We start from the raw sequence: 15,290 nt of genomic DNA on the forward strand, positions 1-15,290 counted from the left end.
TTAGCCAGGATGGTCTCGATCTCCTGACCTCGTGATCCGCCCGTCTCGGCCTCCCAAAGTGCTGGGATTACAGGTGTGAGCCACTGTGCCCAGTCGACCATTTCTTAAACACAGTGAACAATTACATTCCATTTAATACTTTATCTAGTGGTATAATTCTGTGTCCCTTATAGAATCATAGAATGCTAGAGGCAGAAAGGGCCTTAGAGAATATTGAATTCATTCGTTCATTCATTCACAAATGTATACTGAGGGTCTAGTATGTGCTGGGTAGTATCCTAGGTGATGGGGACATAACAGGATATAAAATGAGACACTCCCTGCCATGAGGGAATTCATGGTCTGGTAAGAGAGATGCATGCTATTTTTAAAATATCACACAAATAATTACAACAGTGTAACTGTGCTAAGTGTTACAAAGAAGAGGTAGATGGTATTATGAGAGAATACTGCAGGGAGTATTCTCTGTCGTGGATTAGGAGTCAGGGAAGGCTTCCCAGAGGAAGCTAAAATCAGATGGAATAAGAGGTAACTAACTTTGAGCAGGACAACAACTTCAAACAAGGGGAAGGCAAAAGTTTGTAGCAGGAGAGAACGTGGTACATTAAAAAGCTGAGAGAGTTAGGGGGATACTGGCAAAAGATGAACATGGAAGGAAAGCAACCACAGTAGTCCTTGCCAGTCATGGTAAAGATTTGGTCTTTATTTTAAGAGCAATGGGAAGTTCTTGAAGTAAAGTTCATTAGAGTTTTAAGGAGGGTGGGATGGGTAGTGACATCTTGAAATTAGCGCTTTGCAAGGATCATTCTGGTTGCTGTGTGGAGAATGAATGTGAGTGGGTGAAAAGCCCAAATACTAGTATTTTTATTGGAATAGCAGAAAAAGATGATGCTAGAGAGCTTGGATGGGAGCAGCGACAGTAGAGATGGGCAAAAGCAGACAGATTTGAGTTATGTAGGAAGCAAAATTGAGAAGACTCTGTGACATACTGGATATGAGACAAGAATAAGGATGGCTTAAGGCAAGACCTAGTTTTCTAGTTTTGCACAATCAGATGGATGATGGATGATGTCATTCATTAATAAAGAAAACACTGGAAGAGGACCAGGTTTGATAGGGAAGTCCACAAGCTCAGTTTGTTCTCAAATATCCAAATGGAGAGGCTAAAAAGACCATTAGATATAAAAATCTGAAGCTCAGGGTGAGAAATATAAATTTGATATACTTACTAATTTTATAGATGATAACTGAAGTCATAAGCACTGATAAGATAGTTTAGGAAAGCATTCAGAATATGAAAAGAAGGGGCACTGAGTAAGTCAAGTTATTCACAAAATGAGATTAATAATTTCCATTTCATAGAATTATAGTCAGGATTAAACATCATCATATGTCTGAAAGCAAATAGCAAACTGTAAGCACCCAACCTTTAAAGCATTAAAATTGTGCATTTTATAAAAAACACTCCCATGGAATATATCTATGGTTGTTTGCCTTCTCATGTTCAACTACTTGACATAATGTATACATGATCATTTATGTCTTTTAAAACACAAAATCTCTGGTAGTTATAGTAAAAGATTAACAGCTACTAATAACATGAAACACAGTGTTGTTTTAATGTTATTCCATTTTCCTAATCATTGACTCACAGGTGAAAATGAGGCATTGAGGGAAGAAAGCATCAGGGTGTGGGAGCAGCTTTTATCCCAACCTCTTATCTTCCCTGCAATTGTCTGCTCTCCAGAGCCATTTGGAACAACTCTTTACAACCATAAAAATCCCCAGCCTGCCAGATTTTACCACAGTCCCTTCAAATATACATTAACTAATTCCATGACAAATAACATCTTCATTATAGAAACTGACTCTTGAGTGAATGCAAAACATCTAATACAAATAATTGTTTAACAGGTTGTAACCATCAACTGAATGCTATTTTCATAGGGGTTGTCCGCCAAAGAATAGAATTATTCTAGCTATAATAATTCTATAGAATTATAACAGATTTCTATTCTTTGGAGAATATATTAATAATCCTCTAATTACATTCTACCCATATTTTAATCATATGTAAACTCTTTAGGATAAAACTGTGAGTGATATGTCAGTTTTCAAAAGGGTAATACCAGAATCACAAGGATGAAAGGTACACAAGGATCTGCTTCCAAAAGAGTGGAGCTGGCTGGGCACGGTGGCTCACACCTGTAATCCCAGCACTTTGGGAGACCGAGGTGGGCAGATTACGAGGTCAGGAGTTTGAGACCAGCCTGACCAACATGGTGAAACCCTGTCTCTACTAAAAATACGAAAATTAGTCGGGTGTGGTGGCGCACGCCTGTGATCCCAGCTACTCAGGAGACTGAGGCAGAAGAATTTCTTGAACCCGGGATACGGGGGTTGCAGTGAGCTGAGATCTCACCATTGCACTCCAGCCTGGGTGATAGAGCAAGACTCTGTCTCAGAACAAAATTGCACAGTTTGTGCACTGCTCAAAGGCACCTGGCTATGGGATCTGAAATGCAGCCCTGCTTCTCTCACAAAGCTTTGTGACCAGGAGCTAGGGTGGGTAGCTGGGGTGGAAGTTGTTTGTGTCTTATTTTATTTTTTTACTTGGCCCAGGAGTAATGACTCTGGCACCTTATAGACTAGTAGTAGCACTGTAGAAGGATCAAACACGAAAACAATTATTTGGACTCCGAAAAAACACTGGAGTCTTTTATAACTTGATTTGGGTTTAGATAGTGGTCTATGTTTTTATGACAAAAGCAACCACTAAAGTGCTTTAATTAAATGATTAGCACTATCCTCAGCTACTAAGAAGATCTCATTTGCTTGCTGAAGCCCTGTAACTGACACTATACTGTCAACGTAAAGTCACTATACACACTACAAGCTTTAATATGCAATGCATTTTAAAACATTAAAAATAAATTAAAAATCAAGTCCTTTAAATTTTACCAAATATTGCTATGAAAAAGCCACCAAATAGCAAAAACAATTCTTCAGGAAAGGAAATATGAAACATTCTTAAAGTAGTTGTGGTACTCTGTGGTACAGTGGTACAACCATCTGCAATCCAAAGGCCTCAGTTCAAATCTTGGGCTCTGATCTTAGCTATTGTGTGACCTTAAGTCACTTAACCTCTTTCAGCCTCAGTTTCTTCAGCTATACATTAACTGGATTAAGCTAAATTATTTCTAAGGCCTCCTCAAGCTCTGACGATTCTCTAATTCTATAAATGTCATGATTATAAATCTTCCTTTCTTTGCCTAATCTTCTTCATTTTCTATACCAGGTATTTTCTAACCACCATTTTACCTCCTTATCCTGGTATTTCTTCCCATTTGTCCCCAAATTGAAATAACCTCCTCTCTTATTCATTAATCAACATATGATTCTCTCTCATCTCCAAACCTTTCGAGACAACTAATTTAACATTTTCATTTGCAGTTATTCACGGAAGAACTTAAAGCTTTAATTACTTCTTTGTCCACTGCCCAAATTCTTTCTGACAACTTGGCCTAGAACAAATACTCCGGCTTATATTTAGGTAGTCAACAAGCATTTTAAATTCAAGGCAGTGGGGGGATTCCCAAAAATTACAGATCTCCAGGAGGAAAACTAGCATATAATCAAATCAGGATAGACAAATCCAAAGTAATATTTAAATGAAAGAGGGTAGGGCAAATATAGTGACAATAAACTCTAAGTAGTTAGACCAGGAGAAATCTCAATATAGGCTAGTCAGTTCATCTGGAAAGAAGAATAAGAATTGAACTGACTGAGGAAATCTCCACATGTGGGGCAATCTACACAGAAACCCAGGTACCAAGCAATTATAATTCTGCAAAGCCTTTCCAGGTGTTTTCTTTTTTCTAGAAAAGAGAGACGGCCAAGAGAACAAGTTTCCTAATGACAGTTTTAGTTACATGTTTCAATACTCTAAAGAGCGTCAGCCATGGCAGTGTGAAAAAACATCTCCTTAGAAAAAAAACATGACTGCCAATTTAAGTAATTCCTTCAATTACACTAGCTAAAGGGGTCATCTTGCTCATAAAAGATGACTTCAGAAACCTAGGCTAGGAAGAACACTCTCTTGGGAAGTGTATCAGACACCTCCTCGGTTCTCCTCCACAACATTGTCTCACTGTCCCTTAACCACCTTCTCAGTTTCCCTCCACACCATTGCCTCAGCATCCCTGAGGACAACCAGGGACATTATAGGGGGAGGAGGAGATCCTCCCTATTGACTACAAATTAACCACATACCCGGAGCTTCTGGATTCTCCTACTACTTCCAAACTTGGATGAAATCCTTCACCAGGGCATGGAATCTGGCTTTCCAAGTGGAAGGGCAGGATGACACCACTCAGAACTGTGAGTTAACGCTCCAAAGACTGACCTTTGATAATGGGAAACAGCAGCCAGAGATGGGCAGATAAATTCCCTCTCCGTCTTTGCTCTCATGAACTGTTCTATCTATTCTATCTGGAGATATTGCACATGGTCAAGCACATGTACTTGCTGAATAACCAGCTGTGTCTCTTTGAGGATCATCATGACACAATTACTAACATGGCAATCTAATCACCTTGCTTTGCTTCTCAGAGCTTCTTGCTTCTCATGTCTTTTCCTTCACTCTTACTGTTCTGAGATTGTACCGCCAAATAAATCTTCATTTAATTTCCAGTCAGTCTCTTGTTTCTGGAGAACCCAGGATACAATAGCAACAAAATCCAAAAAGAAGTAAAGAACCTTGGATTACGAATTGACACACATTAGTTCTAATCTGGCTATAATTGGTTCTGTTATTAATTAGCTATTTGATCTTGAACAACGAACATTCTGAATTCTGTAAAATGGGATAGGAGTTAGAGAAGAGGGACTAAGCTTCATGACTGCTGGGTCCCTTCCAGTTCCAGTGCTTTATGATCCTTAGGAATTAAAAACCTCAAAGCCTCAAACAACCCATTGGAAAATGGGTCAGTGTGAAAACCATGGAGTCCTATATATCCCAATTCATTTGACCACATCCATAGTTTGGATCAGCTTTATGAAATACATCTATAACCTAATCTTAGCTCTGAAACAGGGCCATTTTCATTATCATCAGCAGCCAATGTTATCTGATGTGTAACAGTATATTCTGCAACTTAACCAAATCTCACAAATCCAGTAAAACCAGGCCACAGAAGTATAAGACCACATCTGTTCTGAGGAGAAGTTACAAATACAAGAATATTTTTAAAAACCGAATATCAAGCAGTATCAAGTGATGGAAGCCAGTCACAAAAGACCACACATGGTAGGTATAATTTTGTTTATATGAAATGTCCAGCACTGGCAAGTCTATAGAGACAGAAAGTAGATTTGTGGTTTGCCTCAGATTGGAAGCTGGGGAACTGTGGACAGACTGCTAAGGGGCATGAGGTTTCTTTTGGGGGTCATGAAAATGTTCTAAAATTATATTGTGGTGATGGTTGTACAACTCTGTCAATAAACTTAAAGCCACTGAATTATGTACTTTAAATAGATAAATTATATGATGTGTAAATTATATCTCAATAAAGCTCTTTTTGAAAGTAATGGGGCTGTTTTATCGTGGAGAGTGAACTGGCTCAGAGGCAAAAATATGTGAGGAACAAATAGACATTTTTCTGTAAGAACAGAGCATTTTTAAAGATTTTATCTTTTAAATGACTCTGGAAGGGGAAGCATACAGTAACTTTATTTATTTCTGTTTGACACTAAATTTCCCCAAGCAGCAAAGAGCCAGGATCTTTGGGGACAGACAACAGGAAAAAGTTAGAAACCTGTGCAACTGGCAGAGAAGTTTTAATGTGAGCAAATGTAAGATGACACATTTGGTGGGAAGAACCCTCAACTAGCATCAGTCACAAACTACAGAAGGGACCTGGGAGTGAGCAGATTATCCAACTCAACAGAACATTTTAGAGAAAGCTATTATATACAAGGTATTGTCTTAAGAGCTGTAGTAAAGAGGGAAATATAAAGATGATACAAATAGATTCCCACCCCCTCCTCGATTTCAAAGAGTCTTTAAGGGAGAGAACATGCACATTTCAAGGCCAGGTGAATAAATGCTATGATAGAGTCTGCATAGGTTCTAGAAGGGTAAAGAAAGCCTTCATAGAAGAACTGGAATTTTTTTCTGGGCCTTAAACATCTGAGAATATCAAGCCAATAGGCTGGATAATAAATACAAAAACTAAATTATTCTACTCTTATTTAAAATAAGAGATATTCTTAGTATGGGTCTCTTTCTTTCTTTCTTTCTTTCTTTCTTTCTTTCTTCTCTCTCTCTCTCTCTCTCTCTCTCTCTCTCTCTCCTCTCTCTCTCTGTCTCTCTCTCTTTCTCTCTTTCTTTCTTTCTGTCTGATGGAGTTTCATTCTTTTACCCAGACTGGAGTGCAGTGGCATGATCTTGGCTCACTGCAACCTCTGCCTCCTGGGTTCAAATGATTCTCCTGCCTCAGCCTCCTCAGTAGCTGGGACTACAGGCACATGTCACCATGCCCAGCTAATTTTTTTTTTTTTTTGTATTTTTAGTAGAGATGGAGTTTCACCATGTTAGCCAGAATGGTCTCGATCTCCTGACCTCGTGATCCACCTGCCTCGGCCTCCCAAAGTGCTGGGATTTCAGGTGTGAGCCACTGTGCCCAACCAGGGTCACTGTATTTTATAAGAGGTAAAGTAAAACTTCATTTATGTAGAGACAGGTTTCTGGACAAATCCCTGGTTTCAAATTCAGAAACACCTTTTAAAAAATAGTATTTAAGTTTCAGATCAAGTCCCTGAACACCTGGCAACAAAAATAGCCGAAAGTGCTAAAGAGTTGCACTGGCTATTTGTAGGAAAAGCCTTCTTCCAATTTGCCGACAATGTCTACGACACAAAGGAGAAAGAGAAGACAAGAAGGAGAGAGCTGTCAGACAGAACAGAGACTAGAAGCAGAAGCAGAGGTTCGAAATGATGACAGAGTAGGCAGCAAGGTTGCAAGCAGCAGACACTGGCACATAAGAAAGCCAGTTACAAAAGAGGGAGAAAAGAAACTCATTCCACAGCCTAATCTGACAAGGAGTTACCAGCTCATAAGCAGCCCTTGAAGGCAGCGAGGGAAGACAGCATGCAAAGAGTGCCTAAGGACATGCTCCTTAGTATCTACTCTGGGAGGATACCCAGAAGCCTGACAACCAAGGCAGTTCAAGGGCCCAGGGGAGAAGAGGCTGTGACAGTGCTGAGCTCTACAGTGACAAATTAAATCATTCAGCTTCATGCCCTGCACCATATATATCTACAACACAGAACACTGACATTCCTAAACATGACCTTGAATCAAGAATAAAGTAAGATAAACATTCTCTGTTTAAAAAGGTACATCTTAGAAATATTCCCTTCAAAATTAAAGTCAAAATATTTGGGGCAGAAATAATAAAATCCTCAACTATATAGCACACTTTTTTTTTTAGTCCCCAAATGGCTTATGCACTGATGACCTAGGACAACAGAAATTTCATTCCATAATGGAACAAGAGGGCAGCTAAAAGACAGAAATGATAATTCTATGAGGACTGCCTAAAAAAGAGAAAAGGTGAGAAGCCACTTAATTACATAAAATAATGAAAAATGAAAAAATCCCTGGCACACTATCTTATTCTTCAAATCTGAATCTGAGAGTAGTTGGATTAAGGGCTTGAGCTCTAAGAGAGGAACTGAGACAGGCCCCTGTCTGCAAACATTTTATATCCCTTAAAAATATATAGGCTCAGTGAACAGGAAGAAACTGTTTCATATTTTTCTATCCTCCACAGTACTTAGACATAATGTCTAGTACACACCATAAACTTTCAAACTGTAACACTCTTCCCTACCACTTAACGACTAAATCTTATTTCACTGTGTACTTGCTGCTGCTTTTGATTAGCTCAGAAGAGTAAGGCAGTATCCTCTCACATTTTTCAGGTCTTGACACAAAGATACATCAATGGGGAAATCCTATGTCCTTCCTGACTCCCTACATGTGATTTACAATGCAATTTTATCATTATATTCTCTTTTCTCTCACTTCCCACAACTTAGACATTCCAGCTTTTCTCAATATCATAGTGACTTAACTCTGACTCCTTCACAGTCAAAATCTAGGGGCAGATTTCTGGGACAAGTCTCAATGCATTTGAAAGAGATTGTGGTTTCAGTCTGGGCTTAAAGTAGACAAACTATAATGCCCATGGATGCTCTCACAGCCTCAGTCCTAAAGAAAAGCGTGGGGTTCTCCCAAGCTTCACCAAGATTACTGCTTTTTAGCAGTAAAGGGTGGCCAGTGGTCTCTCACTATTAGTCTGGCCCTTTGGCTGGACTATTACTATTACCCTTTATACTTTGAATTGTTTAGAGCTTCTGATATAGGCCATAAATGTGTAACTACTCATCCCAGCCTGCTATGCCAGTCCAATTTACCTGCTGCTGTCAGGGAAGTCCATAAAGTTTGACATTTGAGATTTGAATCAGAATGTTAACTTTTCAAAAATTATTATTACTCGTTGCATTAAAATAAGCTGGGGTGGGTGGTTATGAATGTTGCAGGATCTCTGCTTTAAATTTCCAGCCTTTTGTCATGGTCTTATCTAATGGTGAGATGCATTAACATTTTCCATATGGTGGTATATCTGAAATACTGCCAGCAGTCACCTTCCCCCACCATTTTCTGATACCGGACGTAATACCTGTCTTTCAAAGATGGCATGCACATGCTTGCGAACAAATGAATTGTACAGGTACACGAGTGGCTAGGGACAGTTCATTCTTCCTGACCATGTCTTTTGTGAGATGCACAAAGCTGCTAGGCTGCCAGATAGTGAGGTCAGTGGGAAATATGAGAAATCATAGGTTAGATACATGTGCAGGAAATACAATCTGAGTAGCCTTGTGCAACACATTTAGACAGTAGTCTGTATGCTCTTTCACAGTGATTTTATCATTGATTTTCCTGATGTAAATAAAGACTTTATTTTCTTGTTTGGTGATGCCTTTTTACTTTGCAACAAACATTTTTGGCAGCAATAAACTTTAAAAAGTTCATGTTTAATAAAAATTTAAGTCCCAAATTTCCTTCTCAAGTAAGTTGATTATGAATATGTATACCACACAAAATATTGTATCCACCATAGGGACGACAGAGATGCTACTTCCAATATTAAAACTAGAAGACACAGTCTTTCTGAAGAAGTATCAGTATTACTTCAAAAGTTAGTAGCTACAGGCTGGGCTCTGTGGCTCATGCCTGTAATCCCAGCACATTGGGAGACCAAGACAGGCAGATCACTTGAGTCCAAGAGTTCGAAACCAGCCTGGCCAACATGGTGAAACCCTGTCTCTACTAAAAATACAAAAATTAGCCAGGCATGGTGGTGGGCGCCTATAATCCCAGCTACTCGGGAGACTGAGGCAGAGAACTGCTTGAACCTGGGAGGTAGAGGTTGCAGTGAGCCAAGATTGCACCACTGTACCCCAGCCTGGGCAACAGAGTGAGACTCTGTCTCAAAAAAAAAAAAAAAAAAAAGTATATGGAAAATGTACCTAGGTTACATGCAAATACTTTACCATTTATATAAGGGATTTTGGTATCCTCAAGGGGTCCTGGAATCCCCCCCCCCCCATATACAGAGGGACTACTGTAATTTTTTTTTTGTATAAGGAGTATGGTAAAGGTTGAGGTTATTGTACATGGATATCTAATTTCTCCTTGGTACCTTTGTTAAAAAAAAATCAGCTGGCCGGGCGCGGTGGCTCAAGCCTGTAATCCCAGCACTTTGGGAGGCCGAGACGGGCAGATCACGAGGTCAGGAGATCGAGACTATCCTGGCTAACACGGTGAAACCCCGTCTCTATTAAGAAATACAAAAAAAACTAGCCGGGCGAGGTGGCGGGCGCCTGTAGTCCCAGCTACTCGGGAGGCTGAGGCCGGAGAATGGCATGAACCCGGGAGGCGGAGCTTGCAGTGAGCTGAGATCCGGCCACTGCACTCCAGCCTGGGCGACAGAGCGAGACTCCGTCTCAAAAAAAAAAAAAAAAAAAAAAAAAAAAATCAGTTGACTGTATATATGTGAGTCCATTTCTGGACTCTATTCTGTTTCACTGATGAATATATCTATCCTTAAGCTTAAACCATATGATTTTGATTACTGGTGCTTTATATTAAGTCTTAAAATCAATGAGAGTGAAATCTCCAGCCTTTTCTTTTTCAAAATTGTTTTGGCTATCTACATTCTTTCCATTTCCACATGATTTCAGTTTGTCAGCTTCTTTTTTAAAAAAGCCAGCTAGGAAGAGTTTGTATAGAACTAGTAAAATGTATGAGTAAATCTGTCTAGGAATACAGTTTTATTTTTGATTTTGAGATTTTAAACCATTAATTAAATTTCTTTAAAAGACATAGGGCTACTCCAGTTATCTTTTTCTTCCTGGGTGAGCTTTGGCTGTTTATGTCTCTCAAGAAATGTCACTTCGGTTGTCAAATTTATTGGCATAAATTTATTCATGTATTTATGCATTTTAATATAAAACAGTCTAAAGTCCACCAATGTATAAAACAAATTTTCAGTCAAGAAATAAATATTTTGAAAATTAGGCTTTCTGCTCCTCCCGTTTGACAACAGCATCTTCTTGTGCAGGGCCATCTGCACCCCTGGGACACCATGGTGAAGGTGAAGGCCAGGGTAAAGGAATTTAGTTGTACTGGGCACCTGGTCACCAGGGCTGCTTTTAACTCTGGCAAAGTGGATATTGTTGCCATCAATGATCCCTTTGTTGACCTCAACTACATGGTCTACATGTTCTAGTATGATTCCACCCATAGCAAGTTCCACAGCATCATCAAGCCTGAGAATGGGAAACTTGTCATCAATGGAAATCCCATCACCACCTTCCAGGAGGGAGATCCCACCAAAATCAAATGGGGTGATGCTGGCACTAATTATGTCGTGGAGTCCACTGGTATCTTCACTACCATGAAGAAGGCTGGGACTCATTTAGATGGAGGGGCCAAAAAGGTCATCATCTCTGCCCCCTCTGCCGATGTCCCCATGTTTGTAATGGATGTGAACCATAAGAAGTACAAAAACAGCCTCAAGATTGTCAGTAATGCCTCCTGTACCACCAATTGCTTAGTTCCCCTGGCCAAGATCATCTATGACAATTTTGGCATCATAGAAGAACTCATGACCACAGTCCATGCCATTACTGACGTCCAGAAGACCGTGGATGGCCCCTCTGGGAAACTATGGCAACAATGTCTGTGGGACTTTCCAGAACATCATCCTTGCATCTACTGGCACTGACAATCCTGTGGGTAAGGTCATCCCAGAGCTGAACAGGAAGGTCACTGGCATGGCCTTCCATGTCCCCACCACCACTGTGTCAGTCATGCATCTGATCTGCTGTCTGGAGAAACCTGTCAAATACGATGACATCAAGAAGGTAGTAAAACAGGTTAGGTGCAGTAAAACTCATGCCTGTAATTCCAGCACTTTGGGAAGACGAGGTGGGTGGATCGCTTGAGGTCAGGAGTTCAAGACCAGCCTGGACACATGGCAAAACCCTGTCTCTACTAAAAATATAGAAATTAGCTGGGCGTGGTGGTGCATGCTGGTGATCCCAGCTACTCAGGAGGCTGAGGCAAGAGAATCACTTGAATCTGGGAGGCGGCGAGGTTGCAGTGAGCTGAGGTTGCACCACTGTACTTCAGCCTGGGACTCCTCTCGGGACTGGGGGCGGAGGTAGGGGAGGTAATGAAGCAGGCATCAGAGCGCCCCCTAAAGGGCATCCTGGGCTACACTGAGCACAAAGTTGTCTCCTCCGACTTTAACAGTTGACACTCACTCTTATATCTTTGATGCTGGGGCTGGCATTGCTCTCAATCACCACTTTATCAAGCTCATTTCCTGGTATGACAATGAATTTGGCTACAGCAACAGGGTGGTTAACCTCATGGCCCACACGGCCTCCAAAGAGTAAGACTCCCAGACCAACAGCCCCAGTGAGAATACAAGAGGAAGAAAGAGGACCTCAGCTGCTGGGGAGTCCCTGCCATACTCAGTCCCCCATCACACTGAGAATCTCCCCTCCTAACCATTTCTATGCAGATTCCCTGAAGAGGGAGGGGCCTAGGGAGCTCTGCTTTGTTGCATACCATCAATAGAGTCCCTGTACTCAAAAAAATTATATAATAATTTTTTAAATCCTCTTTTACTCTCGAAAGTGAATGGATGATAAATTACATTGTCAACTTAGGCATAATCCACTGCCAGTATCAATATCAGTATGACTTTTTAAGATTTTCCTATGACTTTAATGACTTTGAAAGCCATTTTAGCTGGGCATAGTGTTCACACTTGTAATCCCAGCACTGTGGGAGGCCGAGACGGGAGGACTGTTTGAGCTCAAGAGTTCAAGACCAGTCTGGACAACATGGTGAGACCTGTCTCTACAAAAAATTTTAAAAAAAAAATCAAAAAATTAGCCAGGTGTGGTGGCATGCACCTGTGGTCCCAGTGCCTCTGGAGGCTGAGGCACAAAGATCACTTGATCCCAGGAGGCTGTGGCTGCAGTTAGCTGTGATCACATCAGTGCACTCCAGCCTGGGCAACAGAGGGAGACGCTGTCTCAAAACCAAAGAAATCTTCAGAAATCTGATGTGTATTTTACACCTACAGCACATCTCAACTCAGACCAGTCTCATTTTAAATGCTCAATAGCCACGTGTGGCTAGTGGCTATCACATTGGGCAGCACAGAGCTAGAGCCTTGCTACTCAAAGGATCGGCATCACGTGGGAACTTACATTAGAAACACTGCATCTCAGGCCCATCCCCAGACCTACAGAGTCAAAATCTGCATTTTAACAAGATGACCAGGTGATTCATATAAACATTAAAGTTTATAAGACAAAACCTGGAGCAGTTTCCTAGCATGTGTGATATGGTAAGGTGTTACAAGTGTGATTAAATAACAATCCCTTCAGCTCTCGAGATGGCTGTGGGCTGTTAGCCCTGTCATTTACCTCTCCTCTGTTTACTACAGTATGTCATGCAAAAATCCTTTTCTTTCTCTTGAAACGCAGGAACACAATAAGATATGTACAGGGACACCCGCTGAAGAATCATCTATGAAAAAAAAAATATGGAAATCATCCAAACATCCAGCAATGGTAGATGGGACAAATTGTGATATATTCAAACTATGGAATACAATGTTTGAACTAGATCTGAAGATTAGATATGAAAGCAATGTTTTAAAAGTTGCTTAATATTCAATATAACGTTTGTATATGCTGTTTAAGTTTCTGTTAAGTAATCATTTCTCATTCCAAAGACAATGCAAAAAACTTCAGTACTGCTTGAGAGTCGTATTTCAACCACGGATATTCCCCATTGGAAAGCTGTTTTCATTTTAGAAAAATGGGTTGTTTGAAGACGAAAGTCTTTTATCTTTTTTCACAATTTATTTTGGTTATATGTTCATATATTCTTATTAAATATTTCATACACTTTATTGCAACTACTTTGTTATTTCTACATCTTAGATAAATGCTGAAAAGGAAAACTTTATTTCATTGTTCAAGTAATCAAATAAATTAAGAAAAGAGCAGTTTGTGTAGAAATTGGAGAGAACTATATTTTATATGAATCACAAGAGTGTTCATTGTGGAATGTAATTAAATGCTTTGCCCTCTAGAACTTGATTTTTGTGTATCTGAGACTTATTAACAGTGCTAACTGCTAAGGGTACTGTTTATCTTGTTCTGGGCATTGGACTTTCAGTTTTTAAAAAATTCTTGAAAATGTATTCTGTGAAACTATTCATACCTCTCTTCCCGCAAATTTTCTCTTAAGAACTAGGTTTGGGGCAGAAATGAATTGACATTATTTTTTCATTTGTTTTATATGGTATGAAGGATTTGTAAAGCTTTGCTCAAAGTTGTGTGTATTTGTAAACACTCTCATGGTATTTTCAATTTTATGTGTAAATTTTATTGTCTGTGTTTGGTGATTCTGACATTAATGAAAGAGAATATTTTCCATTAGATTTAATTGTTTTCCTCTCAAAAACAGTTGCTTAATATTAATATAGTATATTACAATGTATGTAAAATTTAAAATATGCAAAATACTGTACATTGTTTATGGATTTATATCTTTGTAATATATGCATAAAACATGGAATGACTACCAACCAAATTTATGACAGTCATTGCCTTCAGGGAGGAAAGAATGAAAATAGAATTGGGAAGAGAAACCAGGAAACTTCAACTTTATAATTTTAGAAATTTTCTAAAGCAAATATGAAAAAAGGTTTACATTTCTTTATTTTGAGTAACTGGTGTTTGGAAGTATATTTTGTTATCTTTGTTCATTTTGTATTTGGGGAGTTATTTTTCAACAAAAATAAACACAATCCAACAAATATGGAAATTAACATAAAATTTCAAACAAAACTGAAATATATGGAGTTATTTTTCAAGAAATATAAACACAACCCAACAAATATGGAAATTAACATAAAATTTCAAACAAAACTGAAATATATTGGCGAGGTGCAGTGGCTCACACCTGTAATCCCAACACTTTGGGAGGCTGAGGCGGGCAGATGATCTGAGGTCGGGAGTTCGAGACCAGCCTGACCAACATGGAGAAACCCCGTCTCTACTGAAAATACAAAATTAGCTGGGTGTGGTGGCTCATGCCTGTAATCCAGGTACTCGGGAGGCTGAGGCAGGAGAATTGCTTGAACTCAGGACGCGGAGGGTGCAGTGAGCCAAAATCTCGCCATTGCACTCCAGCCTGGGTGACAAGAGCGAACTCTGTCTCAAAAAACAAAATCAAAAAACAAATCACGTTGCCTCTACCTCTCCCTTTAGAGAAGCTTAGAAAAAATAAAAGTGAAAAAATCCTACTGAAATAATATCAGAAAGCACATTGTAGTCTTATATTACCTCCATTTCAAATCCAACTTTCAGAAAAAGAAGAAAACCATTTTGGGTAACCAAAGAACAAGACCCTTTTAAGCCCCAGAATTTAAAGATCACTGAAAAATGAAAATTAGGTAATATCTTATACTCAAGATGATCTGAAAATTATTTTTGAGTTCCCACACCATTATCATTAATGGACACCAGCTGCGGGCTTACAGTATCCTGGGTATATTACACAATAAAAACATAGACAGGATGTCACTGCACATATGCCATGCGCACAGCTTGGTTCTAATTAG

General features: G+C 39.5%; 1 protein-coding gene and 1 pseudogene across 5 annotated transcripts in view; one reads left to right on the forward strand and one right to left on the reverse strand.

The window, feature by feature from the left end:
- Nucleotides 1-15,290, reverse strand: part of FRMD5 (FERM domain containing 5) — a 337,009-nt gene that overhangs the window by 180,940 nt on the left and 140,779 nt on the right. The window lies entirely within an intron of this gene.
- On the forward strand, nucleotides 9,714-14,100 carry LOC103245726 (glyceraldehyde-3-phosphate dehydrogenase-like; annotated as a pseudogene).

This window comes from Chlorocebus sabaeus, chromosome 26, assembly GCF_047675955.1.
Source record: "Chlorocebus sabaeus isolate Y175 chromosome 26, mChlSab1.0.hap1, whole genome shotgun sequence".
NCBI classification, from domain to species: Eukaryota; Metazoa; Chordata; class Mammalia; order Primates; family Cercopithecidae; genus Chlorocebus; species Chlorocebus sabaeus.